Source organism: Macaca nemestrina, chromosome 11, assembly GCF_043159975.1.
Source record: "Macaca nemestrina isolate mMacNem1 chromosome 11, mMacNem.hap1, whole genome shotgun sequence".
NCBI classification, from domain to species: domain Eukaryota; kingdom Metazoa; phylum Chordata; class Mammalia; order Primates; family Cercopithecidae; genus Macaca; species Macaca nemestrina.
The window spans coordinates 43,186,210-43,199,771 of record NC_092135.1 but is presented as its reverse complement, the minus strand read 5'-3'; the positions used below and the strand labels follow the sequence as shown (position 1 = coordinate 43,199,771).

General features: G+C 35.3%; 1 long non-coding RNA gene across 1 annotated transcript; it reads right to left on the bottom strand.

Annotated features, from left to right (window-relative positions):
• Positions 1-11,984: 11,984 nt before the first annotated feature.
• Positions 11,985-13,233, bottom strand: LOC105492626 (uncharacterized). The gene is made up of 3 exons (XR_011609536.1): positions 13,189-13,233; positions 12,499-12,589; positions 11,985-12,082 (listed from the first exon to the last, which is right to left on the bottom strand). It is a non-coding gene; the product is annotated as an uncharacterized lncRNA (long non-coding RNA).
• Between the last annotated feature and the right edge of the window lie 329 nt (positions 13,234-13,562).

Genomic DNA, 13,562 nt, shown 5'->3' with positions numbered 1-13,562 from the left:
TACGTGTGTGTATTTAATCCCTTACAATATTATCACATGTGTAAATTTGTGTGTCCACTATCTGAGTCAAGATACCTAACTGTTTCATCAACACAATTATTTCTCTCGTTACGCTTTGATAATCACAACCACTTCTTTCTATCCATCCTGTCTTACCCATAACATCTGGGAATGGGCAGATTCATTTCTGTAAATGTTATTTCAAGACATTGTGTAAACAGAATCATACAGTATGCAACCTTTTGGACTGACTTTTTCACTTAGCATAGTTCTCTGGAGATGCATCTAAGTTGTGTGTATCAAAAATTCTTGTTTATTGCTGAGTTGTTTTCCACAGCAGGTATGTGGCACTGTTTATTTAATCATTTACCTATTGAAGGACATCTGGGGTGATGTCAATTTTTAACTATTATGAATAACGTTTCTATGAACATTTATGCACAAGTTTTGGGGTGATCATAAGTTCTTTTCTCCCTGGGATAAATGCAAAGCCATGCAATTGCTGGGTAATTGCATGTTTCGTCTTATAAGAAACCTCTCATCATTTTTGCAAGATTCTTTTTGTTAGAAATGAATCATTAGGTCTAACCTATACTCCAAGATAGTTTATTACAAAGGGGTATATATGGCATGCATTGGAAAGGCAGGAATCGTTGGGGGTCATTTTAGAGGCTGCCTAAGACATTTCCTTGCTACCCTTTCAAGGTACATGAAGTTGTATCTGTAGTTCTGTCAGATATGCAACCTTTTATAAAACAGTACTAAAATGTAATCAAGCAGGACCAGATTGGTTCTGTTATTGAAAAAATCCATGTTTTTGAAAATACTTTGATGAATTCAACATTCCTGAATTTGGTGTTTGACCTCACTCTTAAACTTTTTTATTTGAACACCGAAGTTGGGTCTATTCAAATATGGCACACATCTGAGCCAGGCTGAAATGATCACACGCATCACATCAAATTGCCATGAAGCCTTCAAAATGGGAGATTGGCTTTGTCAGAGACAAATTTACTCCCCCTTCTTATTATGACTCTTCTTCCTGCCTACCTCAACTCTCTTTGTCCTGGGTAACACTTTGAATCACATCATTGCTCTACATCACCCATCTGCCGTAGGCAAATCTGTCCCATCCTAGCTAATCCTGGAGAGGACATGAAACAGCAGTTTCACACTTGCCTCCCACATGTATTTTGTGGTGATTTGGAGCCCGTAACTGTATAAGCACAGAGTGATGTTGTGTGCTTACTTGAGCTTGATCCTAGACAAGGAAGAAGAGTAAAAATTGAGTCAAATTAGTGTCAACTGTCAACTAACATCATGATGACATCTATACATTAATATATATAAAATAGTTCTAGCAGAATTATATAGAGAATTATAATTCTCTGGAGATTCATATAATGCTATAATTATTTTATAGCTATATATTTTATTTGTGTCTCTCTCTCTATAAAATAATTATAGCATAATTCTCTGGAGACTCATCCAAAATGAAAGCACCCATCACTCTTCTGCTCACGAGTTTAATGCCAGCGCTCTCCATTAGCTTGTAAACCCCAGGACGACAGAGAAAACACTTCTTGTTATTCGCTACTAAGTTCCTGGAACCTATTCAGTACTCAATAAATCAATTAATTTTAGGTAGCTAAATTTCTAAAATTATTCTTATGTCATTTATATACATATATATCATATACATAGTGACATAGAAATAGTTTTGGAAATTTAAATATTAAACTTAAATATGAACCTTCTATTCCAATGTAGATGTGACTGGAAATAGCTATTTTTACTTGTCGTTTTATTTTTCTAACTGCTTCAGCTGGTAGGGCTTCAACTCATGAGTGGCCAATTCTCCCAAGGGCCTTATTATTCCTCCTTGTATCCCTCCAAGTAAGGGGCCACTGGTAAGTCTTTCATACTGTATATCCCACAGCACAGCTAACCCACTGAGCCATGTTTACTCCGAACATCTAATTTAGTCTCTCATCAGACTCTGCTTTTTATTTGTGTTTCTCTGCTGTTTATCCTTAAAGTTACTTCATATTCAGATCAAGGTCACAGACACCAATGTAAGAGGAAGAAGTGCATTGGATATAACTGGAAACAAGGCAGGACAGGTGATCATAGCAAGTTCTGGGCAACAGAAAAAAATTCAGACACATACACCATTTACAGTCCTGTCTTCTTGATTTTTATTTTCTTTAATTAATCTACCATTATTTTTTTGATGCCAGATTTTCATATACGTTTGCTGCTACTTAAATGTTCTTCTGCCTATGTTCACCTGGCTAATTCCTATTTCTGGTCTCAGTTTAAATATTCTTTCACCAGAAGCAATTCCTTGATCATCCAGCCCAGGAGAGATAGTTGGATATACACTTCCGCACCCCTTTTTCATGGTCCTTAAAAACACCCATCACTCTTCTGTTCACAAGTTTAATGCCAGCCCTCCCCATTAGCTTGTAAACCCCAGGAAAATACAGAAAACACTTTTTGTTTTCCACTACTCAATCCCTACACTTAACAAAGCTCCTGGAACCTATTCAGTATTCAATAAATAAATAAATTTAAGGTGGTTAATAGTGTTTGAGTGATTCAATGATAAAAGCCAGGAGGATTTCTCATGAAATAGGATTCTAGGTAAAGATCTTGTTAGAATCAATAGAGCCAAGGATAAGTAACAGATACCCAGTCACAAAGACTAATATTGAAAAACATGTCTCTAAAAGTTAAGAGATTTGGGCAAAGGAGAAAATGATTTCTGTCACAGAGGGAATATGGCCCTGGGAACTCGCGCAAGTTCTAAGTTCCTTAAAAGTGAAATATAACACATGGACCTAATTTTAAGGAAAATTTAAGGAAAAGTCTTGAGCCTAGTCATGGGAGCTAAATATTCTGAATATAAACAAGACGTATTTGATGTTGAGGCATTATATTTTTCCTCCTAGGAGCCAGATTTGTTCCAGACACTAGACCAGTTTTGTGACTGATGTTGGGAGCTGAGCAAGATAACCCTGAGGATTGAAAGATTGTGTTCAGGGTCATCTAACCTCACCAGGATCTTTTCTATTGTTCAGTAATTTCGCCAGTGCCTCTTATTGCACAAAGGGATAATAACTAAGAAATAACCACTGAAGAAAATCTTTAAACTCCCCCTCTCTTGACATTCAACTACAATTAACTTTGTATTATATCTCCAAATCTTTCGCTCCATATGCATTATATGCAGACTTTAATTAACATATTTTTCAACTTAGAATATAAATGTGTATCAAAGTTATTTATTTTTGCTTGCCAACCTCTCAAATAGGTCTGTACAACTTATGTGGCACCGTGGTGCTATATGAATTATGCTATTGTGAGCAGAAGGGTAGTTTTATGGAGACTTCAAAGATAATATAAAACAAATACCATTTTCCTATCTCTGGGTAAAAGGTGCCCCCATCATAACTGGCATGAAGCATCTAACCACTCCACAGAAGCCTCATTTCATTCCCCCAACTAATCTCCTTGAACTTCAAAGTTTTTTTGCTGTTAGCATCAACTACATTACCTTGATAACTTAAAGTTTAATTTCCTTTTCCAAAACATCTTAAGTTAAAATAACAAAGAGAGGAAGTAATTTTCCATCTACTTGGCTAGACCAATAGAGACTAGATAGGACTTCAATAAAACCACTTTCGTTTTTGTAATAAGATTAAATCAGCTCTTGATTGAAGGACATAAGGCACTTTTTGCCAAATCATATTAGGCCCTCAGCAATTGCCACCATTTTAAGGGTTGGGCAATTATTGAAGGCCATTTTCCCACATTACAAATGCTACACTTTGATAAATCCTAAGTGCTGCAAAATATCTCACTGGACATCTTTGAAAAATGACATTTCTAGTGGTAGTGTTGTTGGTTGTCAGTTTTGCTGAGTTTTATACAGAGTTGTTAATATTTAAAATTGCAACACTGATAAACTAACCATGTGCTGGTTCCAATAACTTTCTAGATACCAGACAGGTCCTTCTCTCTCAGAGTCCCTTGTTAGCCAGGCATTACTCTTTCTTCAAGTAGTGTGTCTGTGTTCTATGAAATTTAGATTTTTCCCCAAACTAAGCAAAATTTGATATTCATTATTATTCGTTAAATAGCATAATACGAATCTCATTCTATGTGGAACATATAGATTGTATCTATTGGTGTCTATTCTTATAATCTATAAATAGATCATATAATCTGAGAAATAAATAAAAATCCAGATTTATCCAAAACTTCATGTATGCCAACAGAATTGTGATTTTAACTAGTTAGCATTTTACTAAAAGTAAATTTCAACCTTATTTCTGATAAAACAAATAGTGTTTATTTGTATTGAATAGTAAAGGTAATACCCCATCTGTTTAAAAGCCATGCGTGCTAGCATTTATTTTCAGTTCAATTCTTTTTTCTTGAGATTCTGGTACATACAGCAAATTTACATTTCACCAAAAATAAAATATTCACAATAGCCAATTTTTCAAAATCTTTTCTTTTAAAATTAGATAACATTTTTGTCATTGACAAGTTTGATTCTACATGCAAATTGTAACTAAGAGATAATGTAGGATTACTGTGCTTTTAAAAATGTTTCATTTGTTTTAATTAGAGTTCTTTAGTAGAAATTTAGAACACCAGTTTGTAAGGATAATCTCCATTCGTGAGAAAGAACATGGAACACGGACAGCCATGGAGTTGAGGAACAGCTTTGAGTTTTGGCATCAGTTGAGAGCCCAGCATGTTCTGATGGATCTTGCACTGCTGTGTAACCTTGTATTCCCCTTTCTCTGTGTCAGAGATCTCACCTTCTTGGTCTCTGGCTTTCTGCAGCTTCTTCTTGAAGTAGGCATCAGTGAGAAACTTTGGGATTTTTACACTGATTTTGCTGGAGGTAGCAATGACGCATTTCTGTTGTGTTCAACACAGAGAAGCTCAGTTGAGGACCAGAGGTCCAATCACAATGAACAAGTGGCTCAGTTGCCTCAGGAAAGCTATCCCTTGGCTTCTGTGGTGACAAATGAGGGAAAACAGAGGGGACCTGGAAGTGACACAATTTCTGTTTTCTCACATGCCAATGAAACGGTTTCTTGTAAAGGCTCAATGCCTTTTGAGACACATCTTCAGTAGGATAATAAGTAAGCATATGGCCACACTTACACACTGGGGGATCACCGTTCTTGTTACCACCCACTGGCTTTGTGAAAGTGGCAAGAACCGTCTCCTTTCTTCTTTTCAATCCTGCATTTAGCTGCTGAACACTTCCTCTTCCACAGGGCACTCCTCGGATTAGGAATATCTGTTGATCCTTCCAAGACAGGGTTTCAGCTGCAGTGGGGCTTTCTTTTATTGGGCATTTTGGCCCTGAGGTGCTTTTTCTTCACCTTGCCACTGGCAGCATCTTTCTTTACTTCAGGTTTTTTTTTTCTTAGTGTCTGGTTTCTCATCCTTTTCACCAGCATCTTGCAACATGTGAAACACAATACACTTTTGTGTCTTTTTCCTTTCTTCTTGTAAATGTGAATAATCAAAAATTTAAATAGTATAATATTAATAAAATAACTTACAACAATTTTTCTTCTGAGTAAAAAATACAAGTTAAACATATTTTATTCAACAAAATCTTGACTTTTAGATCCATTCACATTATTTTAAGTTGCTGCTATCCAATCAATCTTATATCTTCCCATACGGCTATACCTATTCATATGATAAAACCCAAAGAAAGAAAAGGATGTGATAAAAAAAAAGGAGTTTGCAAATTAGAACTAGAGATTCTTCACCACCTTTAGTTAATGTTAATGCATTTCTTACAATTCAGATCATTAAAATTCTTCACAATGTTTTTTGGAACCAACAGTTGTGAGCATACTGTCAGCATTGCAAGCAAACAGTCAATGTGAGTTTCTATTTTAATAAAAATCTTGATATGCTCTTTATCATATACATGCTACATAAAATAAATGGGCTTTTCTAGGATTCCTTTATTCTCTCTATTTATAAAGAACAGGATTACCAATGAATGGTGGAGTTGAATGCACTGCTATTTATTTCACATGGGAGTTTGCAAAAAACAGAAAGGGCATCAAAAATAACTACTGTTTATAGTAATTTGAAAGTTTGTGATAAAATTACAGATAGTAAAACTAGTTAATTGACCAAATTATTATAGCACTGAGCTTGCATTTTACTTTTTAAGTACTTACACAAAAAGGAACTACATATATGAGATAGTCATGAGACTGATATTTGTACCTGCAATACCTGAATGTCTGAGTCTTTTTTTCTCCATATATGGTCTCTTACATGCTGTATGTTACCATGTATCCAGAAGAAAGATATAATTAGTATTTTGGTTAACTGAAAAAAGTTACACAGGTACTATATAAGCAAACTAAGGAGAGGACAATGTGTCATTCATTGTTGCATGTATACTATCCCTTCAACAAATACTTGGTGAACGAAAACAGATTTTCAAACAATTACACTTAACACCGAATATGTAAAGAATAGAGATAAATATTTGTCTTATGATTTAGAAGATTCCACTAAATTTTCATTTTAGGCAATTACATGCAATCTGCATAGATTCTTTGATACCTTGGGAAAAGCACTCCAAAAAAAAATCTCCTTTTGGGAGTGGTAGCTTGAGTATGGAATCCCAGCTATTCAGGGGGCTGATGTGGGAGGATCACTTGAGGCTAGGAACTCCAGACCAGCTTGGGCAATACAGCAAAACCAGCCTCTAAAACAAACAAGCAGAAATCTGTTATTGCCTCTTTCTTGAGAATCTATAATTCAACAATACCAGTTTTAAATTTGTTTTGGAGTAATGAGGGAATAGGAACTATTTTTCTTTTGAATTTTCGGTTCTATAAACTTTGTAACCAACAAAAGCTAAAAAACACTCAAAGGTATCATCTGGGTCATTTACTGATGAGGCTTTTAAGGGACCGAGCCCTATCACCCACACAGCCTGCAGAAAGACAACATGGCAAAATGGAAAGAGCTGGGCCTCTGAGCATAGGTGCAGATCTTTATCCTGACATTTATTAGACATGTGAATTTGTGTAGGTTAATCAACCGCAGAGTTGCAAAGTCAGCCTCATCCCTGGCCCATTTGGTTCCAGATGGTTCTATACAATAAAAGAACGTGTGCAAAGAACGTTTCCATTTAGTGCTATTTCATTCTTATCAAGTCAAAGTTTTATTCATGTTCCCGTAAGCCAGCTTTCTTACTCACGAAATGTAGATATTACAGAAAACATGAAATGGAATGTGCCAATTGTAAAAGGAGATTGCGTAGAAAAGTGGCAATCAAGAGAGGAAAGTAGATATACCTAGACTAACCCATGAAAAGCAAACAGCCCAGAAATATGGTCTAGTGGTGCTATCTTTGTAGCCTTCCTGGTTCAAATAACTCACACCCTCATGAGATAGATTTTTCCATGGAAAACATTTTCCATAACCTATGTTACTCCACCTTGATTTTGTTCTAAACAAATAATTTCTTACACACCTAGTTTAAGCTCTGTGGTGAATATTTTAAACAGAAAGTTTGAAAGCCTTTAGATAATCTCCAGCATTAAAAGGGATAGTAAAAAGGGACATCTTTAGGAAAATTGTAGTAATGTTAGCAGTAGTCATGTCTTTTCTCTACCAGGTAAGCATAAATAATATTTTTAAATCAGTCTCCCAAAGATAGTTCTAATCCATGCTGGGTTACATGGCAATTATTTCTTTGAATGAAATTCTAATTTGGGATATGGAAGCAGAGCAGAGAAAACAAATCCTATAATATGAAGTTATATAAACATGACATCATAGACAGAGTGGCTGACCATGGCATAATGTTGATTCAAGTGTATTACCACTTGCATTATTTTTTTTTCAAACGTTTCAAATAAGGCAAACATATTTTATCAGTAAAATACAGCAAAGATCAGAAGTTTATGCTAAATTCTTCATTTTATTAGTTCAGATCCTGAAACTGTACTCAAATATTATCATTTGCAGAAATTAAAAAAAAATGTTCTGGAATTTGTTCATCTTTTCATATGTGAGCTTAGGCCAAAAGTTAAGTCTAATCACAATTAAATTGGCATAAGCTTTCTATCTTGGAATAAATCTAGGAAGTTGAAACCAGTAGAAATGTGAATTAGGTTTGCAGTTGGAGTCAACCAGTGATGGAGTTATAAGACATGGTCATACTTTTAAGACATTAATAACATGAACTATCAATAAGGAAACCATCATATTGAACCCAAGGCATTGTCATATTTGGTAGGTTTTCTTTTAATCTTAGGTGCATTAATTTTCAGGTTATTTTTTCCCTTTGAGAAATTACAGTTTGTCACCAACATGTTTAACAATCAGATGAACTGTCACATTTCCAATGATGCATATATCTTAGACATGTTTGATAGAGTCATTATACCTGGGAAGAGAGTTGCTATTTTCCGTTGATTGTTGTTTCCTCTTGAGGGTCACTTCAATTTATTTTAATTATACTTAAGTGTCCCCTCACTTCTACCCTTGGTGTTTGTTAGTTGCTTATAATATGATTGCAGAATTGCAAATGGCTCAGCATATTGGTAAATGAATTCTGAGGTTTTTCCATCTAGATCAGTGAAGTAAACAGGGTGAAACAGAAAATGACATTTGGTCCCAACAGGTTTCTATTTCTATTAGATAGGGTACTGAGTTAATGCCATTTCTACTGAGAGAATAGTTTACTGAGTATATATTTCATCAATACTATCACTATATAATCAATCTTATTACCTCATTTGTGCTTTAGCAAATATTTTCTCTCTATATATAATACATATGTGTGTATATATGTATATATATGTGTAAATATATATATGTGTGTGTGTGTGTGTGTATATATATATATAGTTTTATCAGCATGAAGTTTTTACTATTATTTGTGCTGGTTTTAGGAGCATAAAATGCTGGCCAAAGATTTTCATTTCCATGTAATAGGTGGCAAACTCAAGAGTCAACAGGGGCTAAGCAAGTAAGGAGCAAAAATGGCTCATTGTAAATCAATAAAGAATAACAGTGATTGTGAAAACCTGAAGTGAGCAAGTCTCATCCAAAGAGAACAGCTGTTACTCAGTCTTCACCCATAATTTTCACCCATCAGGTTAAACAGAATATGTCTCTGGGCCAACTTTAGCCTGAAGGCTATCAGTCTGCAAACCCTGCCTTCAGAATCAGTCTGCTGAGGTTTAAGTAACCTAAGCCAAACTAGGCCAATGTTTGCGATAAGGTTGAAGAGAAGAAAGAAAAACTCTCCTATTGAGGGCTGGCTTCATGGAGGTACAACCCATGCAGTCACAAGGGGTTCCTGACATAGAAAGGCCCTATGTTTGGTTTAATGTACTGTTGTTGCCATGTTGAAATTCTTTACATTATTTTTTTGCAAACTATTTTGCAGACTGTGGAGTAAATTATGTAGCCAGTTCTGATCCTGTTCAAGCTAACATTTGAAGCATGTTTCTCCTGAATGAGTTAATATACTTCTCTGCAGATTTAATTAACGACTGAGAAATTTTAGAAATAGAGGGATTAGTGTACTATCAATTTGCTGAACTTGGTTTTTGTAAATATAGGCATGTGTGGATTTGAATGAGGAAACCCGGTTCCTTTCCTTCCCATTACTCCATATTACCTCCCTGCAAAGAGCAGGCAATCTGGCCGGATTCATTAGTCCAAGAGACCCAGGTAGAGAGTCAGCAGGTCTAGCTTCAAAATAACCTGCTTAGTTTGTTAAAAGACTTAAGGGTTTCCCAAAGTCAGGCCAGAGGCATTCTTTCTTTCTTCAAATTAAATATAAAACTCAAAACGATTTTTAAAAATAGTTTAATGATTAAAGATACTGATAAACATGGTTTTTACTCCTCTTACAGGTTGTTTCTTATTTGTATGTGGAATAAATGATGATTCCAATTTGTCACTAGAATTGACCATAGCAAGTGATTTATACTCAATATCTGGTTTTAGAGTCATCTCTGCAACACTGGAGTAAAGTACAGTGCAGACTTCTCTGATGTTCACTAAAAAGCCATCTAACCTTTTTGTGGATCCCTAGACACCTGTAATCCACCTATTTCCAGCTCATAGAAAAAAAAGGATAAGCATTTAACTTTAAATCTTGGGACCAGAACTCTTAGCAGGATTAATTTATTTTTCCTACCCATCAATGTTTCAAATTTATATCCACTTTCCTGTTACGTTTGATGCCGGCATACATGGCTTTGCTGCTGTGCAGGTATGACTAAGTACTGTCTCTTTCCATTGCATAGGGCATCATTTGTCTTGGGTTCTACAGGCTGGCTGCATACATGAAAGCACACAGTGACAGTAATTTGCACTGATCTGCCCCCACTGCTAGTCCTGCTGCTACAAATAGCAATTGATTATTATGCTGTAGTGTTATTGACTGTCACTATGAAAACAGGCTTTATTTCATTTTTAAAGTAACACGCTGCAGATTTGTTTAGTATAAGAGCAAAACTGGGAAATATTCATTCCAAAGAATTATTTGCAGTCACAAATATAACTTTAAATCTTGGTCATAAAACATTTACTTTACTTTAAATCATAGTAAACAAAAACTTTATTGTGGTATTTTAGTGTAATGTAAATAAATAACTTCCAAAAGCTATAAGAAAATCAGTATAAAACTGAAATATTTTTCCTATTCTCAATTTCAGGAGACTATGAATAGAAAATGACTAGATACCTTTTCTTTCTTTATTTCTCCCCTTCTCTTTAAATTTCCTTCCTGTTCAAAAATAAGTGGAATCCTATTTCATACACATGTGTTTATTTCCCTGACGGGTATTGTCGAAGTTCTAGTTCTTTAAAGGTCCTGGAACATTTGAACTCTTTTATTACCTCTTCACCCACAAGCTGACCAGGAGGTGATCTTCTATTTAGAACTATAATTATGTAGGTTTGTAGAGCTAATAGTTATTAATGTTATATAGGTGGCAGATGTATCTTAATTTATAAACGCGAACCTTTCCAAACTGCAAATTTAACTTCCTAATTCCTTTAAAGCACATTAAGAGGTAGCAAATTGATTTGCTTTATTAGGCTATGCCATTGTGAGTCACATGCTTGGTTACTCCAACAAGTATTTTATGCCTATAAAACAGAAATTTTAGTTGTTTAGAGAAAGAAAAAAAAAAAAAAACTACACAAAACCTCAAAGACCTTAACTGCCTAGTTCCCTAAACAGCTCTGTGCCCTCTGAAGGAGGTGCTGGGGCTAACAGGGCTCATGACAGAATGGACCACTGAGCTCTTCAGTGTCATTACAAAAAGGTTTAGCCAGTGGCAGCTTCTTACAGTTTGGGACAATAGAAGAGACTTTGGGACTCCATCCTGCCACTTAATTTGAATTTCTTTGTTACCTTTTCCTTAAAATGTTGTATTTTATTTAAAAATAAACAGAAATATGTCATCTACTCAAAGGTAACTGAAAAAACTAAATTCTATGTATTTTTGAACAGCAATCTATTTCCCGGACTGACGTATACTGTTGGAAGGATGGCCCAGCTATATGTGGCTAGAAAGCAATTTTGCCTTCCCTCCCTTTCACTTTGACAGCACTCAGCATTTAAAAATCTGCCAAATGCAAGTTTTTAAAGCATATCTCTGCTATAATTGTCATTATCTATAGATAATTTAACTTTTCTCTGTACTAGCAAAGGAGGAACAGGATGCAGAGGAATTATAGAACAGGAGCAGAGATAGCCCTCATGCTTTGTTTTAGATTTGAGACAGTCTATGTTAAACAACGCTCAAAATCTGTTTAGAAGTAGACAGGGTGTAATCCGTAAATAAGTAATAAAAATCATCATACACTTGGGTAGACTAAGGCTGTCAGATGCTATTAAAAGGTATTTACACAAATATTTTAAAAGTTTGAGCTGTCAATGGTCTAAGGTAGGCAGCTTTTCCAACACAGCTACTGAAATAATACAAAGTTTACAATAATTATCTTTCAGAAGGTCTGTCTGTCTTCCTTTGATAGTCACCTGTGAAAAGAAAGTGACAGGTTAATACTCATTTCATAGCTATGACACAATTCAAATCAATGCTAAACAACTATATATTTATTAATTAGCATTACTTTTCTGTATCTCTATGACTCTCCATATTGTTGTAATTTCATCAAATAGTCATTTGCTTTTTATGGTAATAATCCCTTCACATTCCTTCCTTTCATCTGTATTCTTGCATGCTATTTGTTGTTCTGCTAAATCCCTATTACAGAGGCCTATGAGTTCCAAGAGCTTGATGAATAATTGGAAATGTTTTATCCCTGAGCTTCAAAAAAAGTGCTAGAAATAATTATAAGCAAACATCTTCTGTAGTGTCCCATATCAATCCAATCCCTGCTTTGCGCTGTTTGTCCTTTAGATAGAGAAGGAAACAGTGAGATCTTGGTTACCAGCTCTTGCAGCATGAAGGGGACAGATGTTTCAGTTTCCATTGCTTTTTCTTCTGTCTTCTCTGTTCTTTCTGGCAGCTCAGGCTGTTCACTACAATACATTCCACAGTTAGTCAAGCCTATAATTTCACAAGGTACAGTTAATTATTGATCAATCAAAATGAACTTCATAATCCTTTTGGCAACTTGTGCTGTACTTGAACTTTTCTCTTGCCCATAAAATAGCTTAATGGTCTACAGTATAATGAAAATGAAGGATATGTTCAAAGTAGCAGGCAAATCCTACCTTTCCTGGTTGTGCCAATTCAGAATTATTCCTTACAGCTTATGACATTCTCCCTATTTTTATCCAGTTCCTCAGCTAAAGATACAAGCCTTCTCTCAACCCTTATCCAGACCTCAGATACAGAGCTTTCATATCTTTCCCTCAAATTTGATATCATTTAAAGAATTTATTTAGTATTGAATATGTATTTTTAAACCTTTAGTTTCCTCTGCATAAATAAATTTCATTAAATAATAAAATAGCTCTCATAAGCCACAGAATTGCATTTTCAGTACAAGTATGTAGTTGTTTTCCTGAACAGGCATTGAAATGAAGAGCTCGTGCATCTAAATATAATAACTCCCTCCTCTCAGTGAAAATACAAACTATGTGGGGAGGAGTCCTCAGACCCCTGTATCTCATACATGATGTGTGCACAGAATGATATTACAGCTGGTTGCTAGCCACCAATTCAGTCAACATTTATTGAGAGTCTTCTATGTGTGATGGCCTTGCTGTGATGACCTCACAGAGAGTGCGATGGAAATTGGAGTATGACAGTCTGGAAACTAAGCATTGTCATAATGCATAATGACAGTTTCAGCAGAAGGATTTTGGCTGTGGAGAGAAGAATGGAGAGGAAAAAAGAAAGTATTAATATATGGGTAATCAAGTTCACTCAGTCTGCTATTGGAATGGGATCCTCTTCTAAGGAAAATATTCATTCCATGACCCAGGCAAACCTGCATCCCTCTGTCCTGCAGGCGCTCAATGCTTCCAATGTTTGAGGCAGTACACT